Source organism: Lepidochelys kempii, chromosome 4, assembly GCF_965140285.1.
Source record: "Lepidochelys kempii isolate rLepKem1 chromosome 4, rLepKem1.hap1, whole genome shotgun sequence".
Classification (NCBI taxonomy): Eukaryota; Metazoa; Chordata; order Testudines; family Cheloniidae; genus Lepidochelys; species Lepidochelys kempii.
In genome coordinates, this window is record NC_136383.1 from 12,372,597 (window position 1) to 12,388,905 (window position 16,309).

The following is a 16,309-nucleotide window of genomic DNA, read 5'->3' on the forward strand; positions in this document are numbered from 1 at the left end:
CTTCTTCTCAAGGGTGTAAGGGATCAAAAATATTCTCATTGTGACATTTTGCTTTATTTGGCTAATCAACCTTGGGAGAACACGTGAAGCATACAGTCACCTAGCCAGTAAAAAAACAGTTTTAGTGGGAAAAGCCAGCAAGTAGGTGTGTGTGTGGTGGGGGGAGGTTAAAAAACTTTGAACAATGTTTCTGTAGCCATGAATAGAGGTCGTGATGGTCAGGATGAATGAGAATTTCCCTCCACTACTATTTGCCTCATGCTCTTCATGTGCAAGCTGATCCCATCACCTAGTGGTATTGAAACTAAGGCTATGTCTACATTACAGCCGGGATCAACACTCTGAGATCAATCTACCAGCGGTCAATTTAGCGGCTCTAGTAAAGACCCACCAAATCGACAGCAGATCGCTCTCCAGTCCAGTACCCCTGTACTCTACCCCCAACGAGAAGAGTAAGGTAAGTCGATGGGAGAGTTTCTAGGTGCTGCTAGAATACTGTATTTCTAAACTCCCTGCTTCTGCAAGTCTCTCAGCTCCGCTAACCAGATGTTTTTTTCTTCCTCTTAGAAGAGTGTTAAGATTTTAAATGCCAGAGTTTTAATGTGTACAATTTTATCTCTCAGTGTTTCACAAATAATGTTTTATCCATTGGCTTCCATGGCAGGCTTATAAACTAAAGAATGACAAATAATGCACATAATTTTGTTTGTAATAAAGTTACTTTTAAAAAATGCTCACCAAAGCATGAGACTTTGTTTAGATCTACAGCTACCTAAAATTTCAAGTGTCCAAACAAAGCTGGGGGGGGGAAAATGAGACATCTGCCCTAAAATGTAAAAAAGGAGTAACGTTTAATGCTTTGAGCTCATAAACTAGTGAAATAAACTCAAACACCAACCTTCCAGAAAATTTAATCTGCACCGTAAGATTAAACACAGTCTTAACCCTGGAATCACTGATACCACTTCTATAATAGTATAGAGTACTCCTCAACTCAGGATTGCTGGGTGCTTTACAGATGCTAGTCCCGCACTACAAGGTAGGTATTAACTCTACCTATAAATACAGAAACCAAGGAATAGAAAAGTTAAGTCATTTGCCCACAGTTATTCAGTGGCAGTGTCTGAAGTAGAAATCTGGAGCACTGGGGTAAAATCCTGGCCCTACTGAAGTCAATGTCAAAACTACGCCTGACTTGAAGGCGGCCACGATTTCACTCCTAATCCCACCACCACCACATAGCTCTTACATAGCACTTTTCATTAGTAATTCACAAAGCACTTTACAAAGGAGGTTGGGCTCATTATCCCCATTTTACAGATGGGGGCACTGAAGCACAAAACAGTGATGTGACTTGCCAAAGGTCACCCAGCAGGCCACCCGCTAAGCAGGGTCTAGTGAATCCTAGTCCTCGTTTATACCCACTATACTACACTGCCTCCCCACTAGACAACCCTTCCTTAAATAACTGATGGCAATAGACTTGCCATTCCTTTCACTTCATTTACCCATCTCTGAACTGCTTACACAGGTGGCATATGTGAGGAATATTTTCCTCTCTAGTGGGATTTTGTAAAGAAATACATGGCAACAAGCAGGAGTGCCACTTTTCTGATGCATCGGATTGTGCTGCCTGCATGTAATCTGAGATAATGGAGTCAACATGAAGCAATGCGTGAAATATAATACAAGAGTTAATGCTGTGAGGACAACCCTCTTTGATAAACATGAACTGTAGATGCCTGATCCCAGAAGTGAGGGATTCCTATATCTGCTGTTTCTGTAGGGTTGCGGCAGATAATCTTCCTTTTGCAGAGTTACCCCTGTAGTTTCGACGTTCCTCTTTTGTGGTTTATTTTAATTAAGGATTTTTCCCCCACCCTTCTCTACCAACATGGATTCTTTCAGACAGGAGGGTTCTTTCCTGCACAGGATTCTCTTATTCTACAAGCCACCCGATCTTTGTGCTACAACCCAGCTTTTCTTAACCCCAATGCCTTCCAAAGCCTTTGTGGTTAGACTTTCACAAGCACTTGGTGTGAGCCAACTCTGTTGCCATTGAAGTAGTTGGTAAATAGCGATTCTAGTGAGAATAGCGATAGGCCAGTTCCATCCTTAATGCTGATTGGAAGCCATACTAATAAAATGGGTTTTGAAGAAACATACAATCAAAGGACTGGAAGGGACCTCAAGAGGTCATCTAGTCCAGTCCCCTGAACTCATGGCAGGACTAAGTATTATCTAGACCATCCCTGACAGGTGTTTGTCTCACCTGCTCTTAAAAACTTCCAATGATGGAGATTCCACAACCTCCCTGGACAATTTATTCCAGTGCTTAACCACCCTGACAGCTGAGAAGTTTTTCCTAATGTCCAACCTAAACCACCCGTGCTGCAATTTAAGCCAATTGCTTCTTGTCCTATCCTCAGAGGTTAAGGAAAATAATTTTTTTTCCTCCCTGTAACAACCCCTCTCCACTCAGCAGGCTCAAACCTCAGGGCCAAGGGTCTCTCTCTCACACTCACCACAACCTGCTCCTCCTTTGGGCAAAAGGCAGGTCTCAGGGGGCTTGTATTTGCAGGGCCTCTGAAGTGACCTCGCCGATCTCAGATGCCCTACTCAGGTCCTTTCTCCCAGCCCCCAAGGGGGTTATTTGCACTACCACTTAACAACAAAGCCCTGGGCCACCCCTTCTGAGGGACGCAGCTCTTCCTATTGACAGTATGTGTTTTAAGATGTGACTATCCCCTCAAGCACCTGGCTGTTTTTCTGTTGGCATCTGTCAGAAGTTTCAGAACAATGTCCCAGGACGTAGCAATGGGTGCTGGAAAAAAATCTCAAACATAACATTTGTTTTAAAAAGTTTACATTATTATATCTATCCTGATATTTGGTTTAGTGGCAAGAATCCCCCTTTAACAGGTGGTCAATAACTCTATATAATATAGCTATGTAGTTGCATAGCTTACTGTGATGAAGTATTTTACAATATACAAGTACATAAGTGCTTGCAAAGAGTCCTACTAGGGAACCGAGGAGAGGCTGAGCAGTGATTTTCCCCTGCACTTGGCATGACTTATGGGCTTCTTTTCTCCTGGCTGCTAAGAAGAACCCTGGACATGTGCCTGGTTATGCTGTCCCAGAGGAGCTACTGGCACTCTCAGGACTGTTCAGAAGGCAGCTGTACCCAGCTCCCTCTTTACAAGCAGATGTCTCTCCTTGCCTCTGGTCCCCACCTCTGCCTGCCTTGCACATACCGCCTGCATCAGCACATGCCCTGGCAGTGGTAGAATTTATGCTCCTCCCTACCTTACTAAGATGGATCCCTAGAAAGGGGGGTATGGGTCCACTTCACTTTATTTTTCCTTTATGGTTCATCTAGCTTTAAAAAGAGACGTATCGCCAGTATTTCATGCCTAACATGCTTGAGTAAGCATTGCATGCTCGTTGACAATTAAGTTCTAGCTGTTCCAGCCAGAGCTAGTTGCATTCCATTAGAAGTAGCTTTAGATTATTTCAAAGCACTCTCCCCCATCGGATGCTAATTTCCATGGAATTGGAATGGCAACCTGCAGTTTAGGCATTAGAACTCTTGTCAGTATCAGCGATGGCTGCAGGCTGAATTTAGAATGTACCATTTTCTAAATAGTACTTAATGACTAAAAAACATGCTTGAACATTGGGGAAAGACGAGAGCAGGGATTTACTTGCTTCCACCCCGCCCATATCCTGAACAGGCATTATGATTTAAAGAAGGAGGATAGATTGATTAATGAATCCTGACTCTGGGTCTGTGTACTTTTACCAGGTATTTTCACAGTTGGCACCTTCCCTAGCCTACGGTGACCAGAGAGTAAATGTGAAAAATCGGGACAGGGGTTGGGGGTTAATAGGAGCCTATATAAGAAAAAGACCCAGAAATCGGGACTGTCCCTATAAAATCGAGACATCTGGTCACCCTACCCTAGCCTTATTCCACAATACCTATTTTATCAAGCACTTTATCTTATTGGATCGGTAACTGTATCATCTCGACTTTATGCCTGAATAGAATCTTGTTAATCTAGCAGTATACCACCATGGCTTTCCAAAGGAAAACAGAATAATCCAAAAAATTAAGAAGGGACAAGTTAATTGCTTGCTATAATGTTGATGAGCTAGCAAAGGTAGTCACAGAACTCCAAACTGAATTAAATGTATCATGCCACATTATCACAGAAAATTCTTGAGTTACATAGTTAACCAATTCTCTCCGCCATGATACATTAATTGCTGGAGCATTCAGTTAAAAAAACAAAAAAACAAAAAAACCCCAACACACTGCACAGGCAAGCAAAAGATAAAATGTTGGGAAGAACTAATTATTATAGCCAGGTTTAAAAGAAAATCCCTTAAAACGACGGGGGGGGGGTGATGGGGTCCCCAGGGTGCAACCTTGACTGTGAGGCTGCTGAGCCCTCTGAACCCACTAACCTGGGCTGCCTCTCACACTGAGGAATTCCACCATGATTTCAACAATTTCCATCCCCCCATCAACCTCAGCCTGGACCAATCCACACAAGAGATCCACTTCCTGAACACTACGGTGCTAATAAGCGATGGTCACATAAACACCACCCTATACCAGAAACCTACTCACCGCTATTCCTACCTACATGCCTCCAGCTCTCACCCAGATCACACCACACGATCCATTGTCTACAGCCAAGCTCTACGATACAACCGCATTTGCTCCAACCCCTCAGACAGAGACAAACACCTACAAGATCTCTATCAAGCATTCTTACAACTACAATACCCAACTGCGGAAGTGAAGAAACAGATGGACAGACCCAGAAGAGTACCCAGAAGTCACCTACTCCAGGACAGGTCCAACAAAGAAAATAACAGAACACCACTAGCCATCACCTTCAGCCCCCATCTAAAACCTCTCCAACACACCATTAAGGATCTACAACCTATCCTGAAGGACGACCCACCACTCTCACAGATCTTGGGAGACAGGCCAGTCCTTGCTTACAGACAGCCCCCCAACCTGAAGCAAATACTCACCAGCAACCACATACCACACAACAGAACCACTAACCCATGAACCTATCCTTGCAACAAAGCCCGTTGCCAACTGTGTCCACATATCTATTCAGGGGACACCATCATAGGGCCTAATCACATCAGCCAAGCTATCAGAGGCTCATTCACCGGCACATCTACCAATGTGATATATGCCATCATGTGCCAGCAATGCCCCTCTGCCATGTACACTGGTCAAACTGGACAGTCTCTACGTAAAAGAATAAATGGACACAAATCAGATGTCAAGAATTATAACATTCATAAACCAGTCGGAGAACACTTCAATCTCTCTGGTCACTCGATTACAGACCTAAAAGTCGCAATATTACAACAAAAAGACTTCAAAAACAGACTCCAACGAGAGACTGCTGAACTGGAATTAATTTGCAAACTGTGTTCCCCCCCCCGCCCCAACTCTTCCTCAGACGTTCTTGTCAACTGCTGGAAATGTCCCACCTTGATTATCACTACAAAAGGTTCCCCCCCCCCGCTCCTGCTCTCCTGCTGGTATTAGCTCATCTTAAGTGATCAGTCTCCTTACAGTGTGTATGATAACACACATTGTTTCATGTTCTCTGTGTGTTTAAATCTCCCCACTGTATTTTCCAATGAATACATCTGATTAAGTGAGCTGCAGCTCACGAAAGCTTATGCTCAAATAAATTTGTTAGTTTCTAAGGTGCCACAAGTCCTCCTTTTCTTTTTGCGAATACAGACTAACACGGCTGCTACTCTGAAACCTCTCACACTGTGACACTGATGTCAAGCTACAAGCCTCTGACAGGGACTGTACTTTCACAGAATTCACAGGCAGGGACCCACCCAACTGTGTTATAGGAATGATCTCCCAGCCGCTCATATACCATCAATAGGGAGGCTCCAGCCAATTCCCCCCAGCCTTGCACCCTAGAACTGTACCGTCTTGCACTGATCAGAAGCCTGGCCAGTGTAAACTCATTACCGAGTTCACCACTCCGACAAAAGGGTAGTGGATGAGCTAAGATTTCCCAAGCACTTCGACCAAAACACTCTTTTAGGTAAAATATAAAACAGATTTATCAACTACAGAAAGATAGATTGTAAGTGATTATAAATGCTAGGCAGAAAAGGTCAGAGATAGTTACCTTAAGAAAATAAAAAGTAAGCATGCTTTCTAAATCCTAAACTTCTAGTCTAAGCAAGAGTTGAACTGAACAGCTTCTCTCACCCTGATGGATGGTACAATGTTACAGTTCCTTAATACACAGGCTGGGACTCCCTTCCAGCCTGGGACCACCCTTCCCCAGTTCAAAGTCTTTGTCCTCCAGACAAAGGTCTGAGAGGAGAGAGGCCTATTTATGATGTCACTTCCCCTCTTTTAAATTTTCTTCCAGATTCCTATGATGTGAGGGTCAGGCAGTCCCCACTGCATACATGCTCTCTCTGAGAAGTCTCTGGGACCGTCGTTGGGAGAGTAGATTCCCTTTAATGGGCCATCAACACATGTCTAGCTCATCCTTTGTTGCAACTGAAAGGTTGGCTGTGGGCATTTCCCAACCTCACAATATATTTCAGTAACAGATCTAGCAATGCTTCATAACTTCACATATAACAATAGCACTTACAATCCAACCAGATATTAATGTTCAACAGATCAAGACTTTTAAAATGACACCTCGCAGGGCATGCATTGTACAAAACATAGAATATCACAGGGGTGAATATGGGGGTTCCAGGATACTACTTTGAGGTTCAGAGAGTCACACTACCCTATTAAGGGGGGTAGGAATGAGTCTTTGTTACCTTAAGGGAGGAGAAATGTGAGTAAGATGATACTGAGAACTTTTCTAGCTTATAGCACTATTGGCACAGCTGCGCCACTGTAGTGCTTAGTGAAGAGCTTCTCTTGTTGGCATACGTACTTCACCTCCCTGTACTCACCAGTAGCTATTAGTTTCAAACACCTGCATTCAATAAATGTCCTCCCACTCCAGAAACAAAACCCCACTTTCTCTAACAAATATGCTTTCACTACTTCTGTCTCCCTGCCTATGGGCTGTGGGGAGGAAGGCATTTGTGATGAGGAGTTGAATTCTTCACAAGCAATGGGGTGGAGGGAGGCAGGGGAGCAGAATTGGAGAGACAACTGAACAGTGTGGGGGCAAAATTTGTAGTCGATACAAAATTTCTCAAGATAATTAAGTCCAAAGCTCACTGTGAAGAGTTACAAAGGGATCTCACAAAACTGGGCGACTGGGCAAGAAAATGGCAAATAAAATTCAATGTTGATAAATGTAAAGTAATGAACAGTGGAAAACATACTCCCAACTAAAATGATGGGGTCCAAATTAGCTGTTACCACTCAAGAAAGAGATCCTGGAGTCATTGTGGATAGTTCCCTGAAAACATCTGCTCAATGTGCAGTGGCCTACAAAAAAGCAAACAGAACATTAGGAACCATTAGGAAAGGGATAGACAGAAAATATAATGCCACTGTATAAATCCATGGTATGGCCACACCTTGAATACTGCGTGCAGTTCTGCTCACACCATCTCAAAAGAGATACTAGAATTGGAAAAGGTACAGTTAAGAGTAACAAAAACGATTAGGGGCATGGAACAGCTTCCACATGAGAAGGGACTAAAAAGACTGGGACTGTTCATCTTAGAAAAGAGACAACTACGCAAGGATATGATAGAGGTCTACAAAAATTATGAATGGTGTGGAGACAGTGAATAAGGAACTGTTATTTACCCTTTTGCATAACACTAGGGGTCATCTCATGAAAATAATAAGCAGGTTTAAAATGAACAAAACAAAAGCACTCCTTCACAAAACACACAGTCAACATGTGAAATTAGTTGCCAGTGGATGTTGTGAAGGCCAAAAGTATAGCTGGGTTAAAAAAATTAGGTAAGTTCGTGGAGGATCAGTGCAACAATGGCCATTAGTCAAGATGCCCAGGGACACAATCCCATGCTCTGGGTGTCCCTAACTTCAAACTGCCAGAAACTGGGACTGGACAAAAGAGGATGGACTACTCAAAGTTGCCCTGTCCTGTTGATTCCCTTTGAATCATCTGGCACTGGCCACTGTCCGAAGACAGGATGGTGAGTCTTGCCCACATGCTCAGGATTTTAACTGATCACCATATTTGGAGTCAGGAAGGAATTTTTCCCTGGGTCAGACTGGCAGAGACCCTGGGGATTTTTTTTTTTTGCCTTCCTCAGCAGCATGGGGCACGAGTCACTTGCAGGTTTAACCTAGTGAAAATGGTGGATTCTTTGTCACTTGAAATCTTTAACCCATGATCTGAGGACTGCAATAACGCAGCCAGAGGGGTGTATTACAGGAGTGAATGGGTGGCTGAGGTTCTGTGGCCTGCAATGCACAATAGCTCAGACTAGATGATCAAGTTGGTTCCTTCGGGCCTTAACGTCTGAGGATACTGAGCTAGATGGACCATTGGTCTGACCCAGTATGGCTGTTATGTTCTTAATTAAATGGGGGATGAGGGGAAGGCAAGTTGATTTTGGGGAGAGGAAGTATTTTGAAGGGACATTGATATGTGGGAGGGGCCAATTTTGTGCTGGTGGTTGGTTCTTGGGGGGCATTGACTGTGCAGTGGAGGGAGAGAATGGATTGCTGGAGAGAAGCGGTGCAGGGGAGCAGGAGGATTGGCCATGTGTGGAGAGGAATACCTGATGGCTATGGGGGAGTGGAATTGATGGACGGGGAGAGAGCTGCATAGTGGAAGTATTTAACTTGTGAGGGAGACAGTCTCTCTCCTAAGAGTTACCAGTGGGTTTGCTTCAGTATGAGAAGAAGGTACCGCATGGGAGGAGGAAAGAGCAACAGATTATGACTATGCAAATGTTATGTAAATTATCTATTAGGCATTTGATGGGCCAGCATAGGCAAGGCTCCCATTCCCTTACCCCATCTGAAGACAACTTCAGGTAAGTAGTGGGAAGCTGGTTATAAAGAGAAGGTTGTCTACTTAGCTGAATTCCAAATCGTTGAGGCCTTAAGGAGTGTGTGAAACTTTTACCTGCATTTTTGTGGCATTTAGTTCCACCCTTACAATTGTTTAAACAGCATTCTAAAGACAATTATAGAAAGGTAAGAAATGAGAGTCATACAAAATTCCCCAGGCAATCTGAATCCAAATGTTACGTCTTTCCCATCTTCAGTTTTCAACCCTTCCTGCCAACTAATTTCACTCTGAGATCAGTCATCATGGGTACCAGGTTAATTCTTTTTTATTTCATGAGAAATCATTAAAATGTACTGTGCCAAGATCTTATTAAAATGGATAATAATTAGCCCTGTACTATTTCTTTTCACAGTTGGGGTATGAGTAATCCATAAGAGATGCCAAAAACTCAAACACAAGGGTTTAAAAACCATCAAAAAAAAAACAACCCCAAGGCTAGACATTTTAGAATGGTTTTGGATGCTACTTTTCTTAGCTGATACACAATTCTTACATTTGTGCAATTGTTACAATGCAGATTAAACAGCAGTAAGGGTGAAACTTAAGCCACAGAAATGCAGAGAAGGGTTTCACATCACCTATAAATCAGTGGTTTTCTGGCAGTAGCTTGGTGGTGTAATGTAAATATTACTTAGAAGAATAGACCACTTTTGAAAACTGAGCCCCACTTAAGGAAAATAAACCCAATGAAATCCCTTCAGGCCTGCCATTTGTAGTGAAAGGCCCATCCAAAATGAACAGTCCCTCAGAACAGATTGTGTAGATCTTCATAGTAGGTACTTTCTCTCCTTTCTTATGGGTGTTAATGAGGTGTGAAATTAGTTAATCTTTGGAATCTGAGTGAGCACCATTGAAATAAATGGGGAAGTTCACCCCCTCCAAAGCTATTTGTTTTTGGCTCTCTGAAAGCTCAGGCAGACACCATTACATCACTTATGTGTTTTGAAGATACTGCCTCAGTCCTTATGCACCAACCCAACAGCTGAGTTCAGCTGTTTCCCTCTTACAGAGGGTCCCTATATCTGAACTTTGGGAGACTGGGGCCCCAGGAAAGTTTGTGGTTTGCTGGAAATAACTTCTATCAGTCTGTCATATTTGTTGACCTTTCAAATATGGACACAGTTCAAAGCTTATCTATTACCCAAACATTTTCTTGAATGTGGGAAAAAGTAAGGTGCATCTAGGAGAAAGATAGGTTAGGCAGCAGAGCAACTAGTGATTGCTACTTCAGACATTAAATAGTTTGGCTTAAGTTTAATGTAAGGGTGCCCAGAGGCTATGAGGATGGGCACAGAATAAATCAGTATAAACAAACAAGAGAAAAAACTGACTGTTGACCAGAATGGATTTAGGGAATGAAGGTGGTTGCTCTGTCACAAGGAAATGCTGCATCACGCAAAGAAAGATGGGAGGTGTTAACATTGTGGTCAGGTTTTTAAGGAGAGAAGTCACCTAAACAAACCAATAAGTTAGGAGAGGATGAAAAAAGCAACTCACTACTGAAACAACTTATTGTCTCCAGTATTTCTGCTGGGAGTTCTTTCCGAGAAAAGTCTGCAGAACCTGCATGTGATGGGGAAGGTCCCTGTTCCTTCTGCTAATGTATCATGGTGCAAAAAAAAAAAAAAAAAAAAAATCCTCCTCTATGTGTAGATTCTTTATGAGAGATCTGCTAGCAGACTCATAACCGGGCTGCCTATCCACTCCTGACTAAATGGCCCCTAAGGTCACGTCACCCCCCACTTGGTCCTATTTTGGAATCTTCAGTGTACTTTGCCTGCCTCCGTCTTGCTTTTTGGCCTTTGGCATCTAGTCTGAGGCTATTTTTCCACACACACCACTACTAGTTCCATCCCATAGCTATACACGTCCCTTGATCTCTTTGGTGACTTATGAAATGTTTATTTGCTATTTGATCTTGGCTGATTGTGTCATAGTAACAGGGGGCTGTTTGTGATGGATATCACGTGAACCCTCTGCAACAGAGTACATCTGTAAATCATGCTGGCTTCTTAGGTAATGTTATGCCCTCTGGAGCAATAAGCCTATTCAATAATATGCTATCTGCATTTTATACTGCGATTAGAGCAATTTAGCTCTGTTCATTGTAAGCTTGATGTTGTACTGACTGTCAGAAAACACAAGTATTTCACAACCCCCACAACCACTTCCCCAAAAACATACAGTTACCCATGATATTAAGGGCTTGTCTACTTAAACAATTAACTCACGGTGAGCTGGGATGTAGCTCTGCCCTGCACTAGGGTGCCACCCAGTGTGTGCCCATGTGGACCCTGCTGCTGGGCAGTAACAGTTCCCTTGCGTGCACTAACCTACTCCTCTTTCAAAGCAGCGTGCATCAGTGTGCACTAGGGAACTGTTAGTGGGCAGCAGCAGGGTCCACATGGGCACTTAGTGCATGGCAGGCTAGTGTGGGGTACATGTACACCCCAGCGGTGAGCCCATTAACTCTTGTGAGTTAAGCAGGATTCACAGGGTCAGTCCTTCGATTGTAAGCTCTTTGGGACAGGAACCGTCTTGCTGTTTGGGGTTTGTCCAGAGCCTAGGACAACAGGGTCCTGGTCCAAAAATGGGGCTTTGTAATAATAATGCATAACAATAGTATTGGGCTGTTGTGACATACCAGTGCACAATCCAGACTAATGAGTAGTGAGCGGTGTCACACCTGCCTTGCGACCTGGGGTGCCCTTTACAATGCCTGGCTGCACTAGCCTTCAACCTGGCCTGGTCACAAACAGGCTCCAGCATGTAAGTCACTCCCAGCTATGTCTGTGAGCTACTGCCAGACAGCCGCACCTTGGCTCTTAGTAGCCTCAGAGATTACCACAGGGTGACCCAAACACATTTTCAAATTTCCCCACAGAAATATCTGTCCTGTACTGCCCAGTCCTGGCTGAGGCATCAGCTTGCCCTTTGTCTCTGAGAAACTGGTTTAGCCACTCCCCAGACTTTCCTGGGAAGCATATTTCAGTCATGATTTCAGCTTATGCTCATAACTTTATATATAACATTGCTATGTGCATTTTGCCATGATATTATAGATCAGCAAGTTATGAGTTTTTAAATGATACTTCACAAGGTATATCTTGTACAAACATTATTACAATAGGGTGCGAATGCAAGGATATATTCCGTCACAGGATTGGCTACTCATTGCTGTGGTGCCTTCTAGTAGCCATATCCGGGGAATAGCTTTAGACAAGTCTGACATGCCCTCATTCAGTTGCTTGTCCCCTATGTCTCTCTGAGCCTCTGGAGTGAGGTTACTCCCTCTCCATCATGGTGCTGGCCTCTTTGTGGCTTGGCCTTCTGTCCAGGTCACTGTAGTCCTCCCTTTCTAGTGTATCAAAGTCCCACCGGATGATCTGCCTCAGGCAGTTTTCTGTTCCACTGCCGAGACTGTGCCACTTCCTCAGGGGCTGGATCCAGCCCAAGGACCCTGCAATCAGTGGCCAAGGTCTGCACCATCCCAAACCTTGCCGCTGTTTCCCTGGGCTGCTTCTTACTTTGCCTCTATCAGATCCTTCTCGACCCTCCTCTGGGTACAGCCTTCCCTCAGGACCAAGATCCCAGGGCTTCTATTCTCCCTTGGTTTCCACCTTTCCCACTCAAAGTCCATTGAGTGACTGCAGGCCTTCACATTGCAGCCCTTTCTTTTTTCCCCCCTCTTTTTGATTTTTTTTTTAAATGACAAAGCAAACTTGACTGAATAATCCAGCGGTTCTCAAACTGTGGGTCGGGACCCCAAAGTAGGTTGTGACCCCCTTTTAATGGGGTTGCCAGGGCTGGTGTTAGACTTTCTGGGACCCAGGGCCAAAACCTGAGCTCAAGTGTAAGCCCTGGGTGGCAGGGCTCAGGCTTCAGTTGCAGCCCTGGACAGCAGGGTTCAGGTTACAGGGCCCCCCCCAGCCTGGGTCTGAAGCCCTTGGGCTTCAGCTTTGGCTCCCCCACCCAGGGCTTCAGTCCCCCCTCCTGGGGTCATGTAGTAATTTTTGTTGTCAGAAGGGGGTCACGGTGCAATGAAGTTTGAGAACCCCTGGAATAGTATATAGCGACTATCAACTGTAATTCCTCAGTACTTAGCAGTTTATATTGTCCCGGTCTGCCCTGTGTCCTGCAGGTAACGTAACAGTACTTTTTTAATAGTACTCCATGTCCCTGACGTTTTAACTAAAAAACAAATAATTTTTATTTTTTTTTACCTTAAGACGTTTGAATTCCTCAAAAAGCTTTTCGCTTTCTTCAAAGTCCTGACAGAACCATAACTGGTGATCAGTTGTTTCTTCCACCTTTTACTGAGTGCATCTTTGCATCTACTTGAAACAATGTTTGTGTTTAAGCTACAATAGCCAGTTAGTACTCTGTCTACACCAAAGCACTTCGTTAGTCCTGTCCAGACCTTGAAGTATGCTATAATCCTCAACTCTCAAAAAATCTTCCTTTTTCATAAATCCAATTATTTTACCATTCCTCTTAACTTTTTCTGTACTCGGGATTTGAATTCCTGTTTACTCAAGGGTATTTCTATGTCAGCCCTTCCATTTCTTAAGGCATTTTGAGCTGTTTTGTCCACCGTTTCATTCCCTGTTATCCCAATATGGGCTGGGATTCAAGCTAATGCTGCCTGTATACCCACCTGTACTAACTCTGTTATTAGAAATATAATTTTGTTGATTAAATCACATCTATATACTGAGAAGCCCTTTTTTATTGCCATAAGGCCAGAGATTGAATCTGGGGGGGGGGGGAAATAAAAAAGGACCACTGCTGCTGGGCATACATCCCAGATCCAATTTAATGCTAGCATTACTGCTCCTGGTTCAGTTTTCATGACAGCCACATAGTCAGATAATTCTTTTAGATGTAGTAATTCCCAATTTCAATATATAATATGCTGTCCCTACTCTTCCTGGTTTTTGTTTTTGTTTTTTTTTTTTCTTTTTTGGACCCATCTGTATATATTTGACCAAAACGACTCCGCTTTTCATCTATGTATTGGTACACTTCATTTATTACCTACTGTCTCTTTCTTACCTTTAAGTTTATAAAATAAATCTAAAGCCACATTCCATCCGTAACTAAATTTTCCCATGACTAAAAGTTTTGACTTTGTTCAGCTTTTCCTTGTCTTGCAATTCCTGCTTCCTTCCACACTAACTCAAACGGTACAGAATCTTCAAGTTTACCCCAACTACATAATAGATCACGATTCTCTACAATTAATTGTCTTTTAATCTGGTGAAAAACTTAATTTTGTTTTTCATCATTACTTACCCCCTCAGAAAGTTTCTGCTTTTTCATTGTCAGAGCTTCTAACTATGTTGTCAGTCCCAACAAGACCTGGGATATGGTTACTCTTAGTCTGAATTGCAGCTAGACAGGCTTATGTGTAGTGCTGGGGGTGGGGGGGAGGAGTCAGTGGTTGTGGTACATGTAGGTACTAATGACATGGGGAAAGGAGAGCCCCCAGCCCCAGTGCTGAACAGGTGGTGCAGGCCCAGCACCGGGAGGACGGGCAGTGTGGCATGGCCCCAGGGGCACATCGCAGCCCCGAGCCTGCCTGCCCCAGCTTCTGGTACAAAGGGAACAGCAGGCTGCCTGGGACCTGGGGGTGGAGCACGGGTGGGGGGACATCAGGCTGTTAGGGAAGGCAAAGCCTTCCCGTGCCTATGATACCCCCCGCCCATGCTCTATCCCTTTTATACAGTTTTCACAGGAATGCTCTCTCCCACATTTACCACATCTTGTTTTCCCTTCACTGAGGCTTACATACCCATACCATTGGCACTTATAACTAAGGCTAAGATTTTGTCATGGAGATTTGTAGTAAAGTCATGGACAGGTCATGGGCAATAAAGAAAAATTCACCAAAGCCCATGACCTGTCCCTGACTTTTACTAAAAATATCCATGATAAAATGGAAAGGGCTGGGCAGCTGTACCCGTGGGGGCTCAGAGCTCCAGGATCGTCCTGTCCCCCATGGGAGAGGGGAGCTGCCAGGGTTGCCTTGCCCCCCCAGAGCTGCCAGGATCCCCCTGCCCCCTCTCTGCAACAGCCGGGGAGCTTGGGGGCCTGCTGCCTCAGGCAGTGGGAGTACCTCACAGCTCCTTGCCACTGTGGGAGGCGGAGGGATCCTGCAGCTCCCAGCCACTGGGGCTGAAGTCACAGAGGTCTTTGGAAGTCACGGATTCCCTGACCTCCACAACAAAATCGACAAAATCGCAGCCTTACTTATAACACCTTAGGGGAGAATACATGGCATGGTTCCTGAATATCTGACTCGCTACTGTTACTTTCTCAGGTGGAGCCTCTCCTTAAATGTAATCAGCACAGCTGTTGATGACTTGCTTTCTCCTCCTTCTTTACTAATTAGTTGCTTGCTTGCTCACTAACCCTTTAAATCTTCTCCTATGCTTTTGGTTCTCTCATCACTGGTCAACGCTTATGACACTCCATATATTACCCTCTTTATTTCAGTGAAATACTTCAGTAGCTGGCAACTTATTTTAACTTGCCCCAGCATTTTAGTTTTTAGCAATTTATCAGCTTGCTCTTTGTTTCTACATTCAACTGAAAGATCTGCATCTTGCAGCCTCCTAGCTCTTCCAATATCCCCTATGCTTTTTTAATCCAGTCAGCTGCTTTTACAGGGTTATCACCTAATCTTATTTCTTTGGCTAGGGATTTTACATCATCATCATTTTGGTGTATTTTCTTCCTCACTTTTGCTGAGATCATCATCTGATTCTGCTCTTTTCTCCCCCGCCCTCGTACACATTCTCCCCCTCTAAAAGACTCTTCTTCAGTTTCCAGAATGACTTCATTTGGGGTCAGAAAAATCCTTTTTCTTGCCTAGCCTCGATTCTCCTCCAGGTGCAGCCTGTGTCAGTGTTAATTGGCCCTTTCTCTCTACTCAGGCATTGTGTGCAGTAGGGACCCCACCACAGGGTGGAAGCTCTCAAAAGAGCATACAGCTTCCACAAGAAGTGGGATCTGTGATTTGATAAGTGGCACATTTCTTTTGGAGTCAGCCTGAACAAAACTGGTATCAAACAACACTAAGGCCAGGTCTACGCTAAAAAGTTAGGTTGACCCAACTATGTCTCTCTGGAATGTGAAAAATTCACCCTTGAGCAACATAGTTAAGCCAATCTAACCCTCAGTGTAGACAGGGCTAGTTGATGGAAGAACCCCTCCCGTTACTGTGGTGTCTACACTGAAGAGGTGCATTTGTGCTG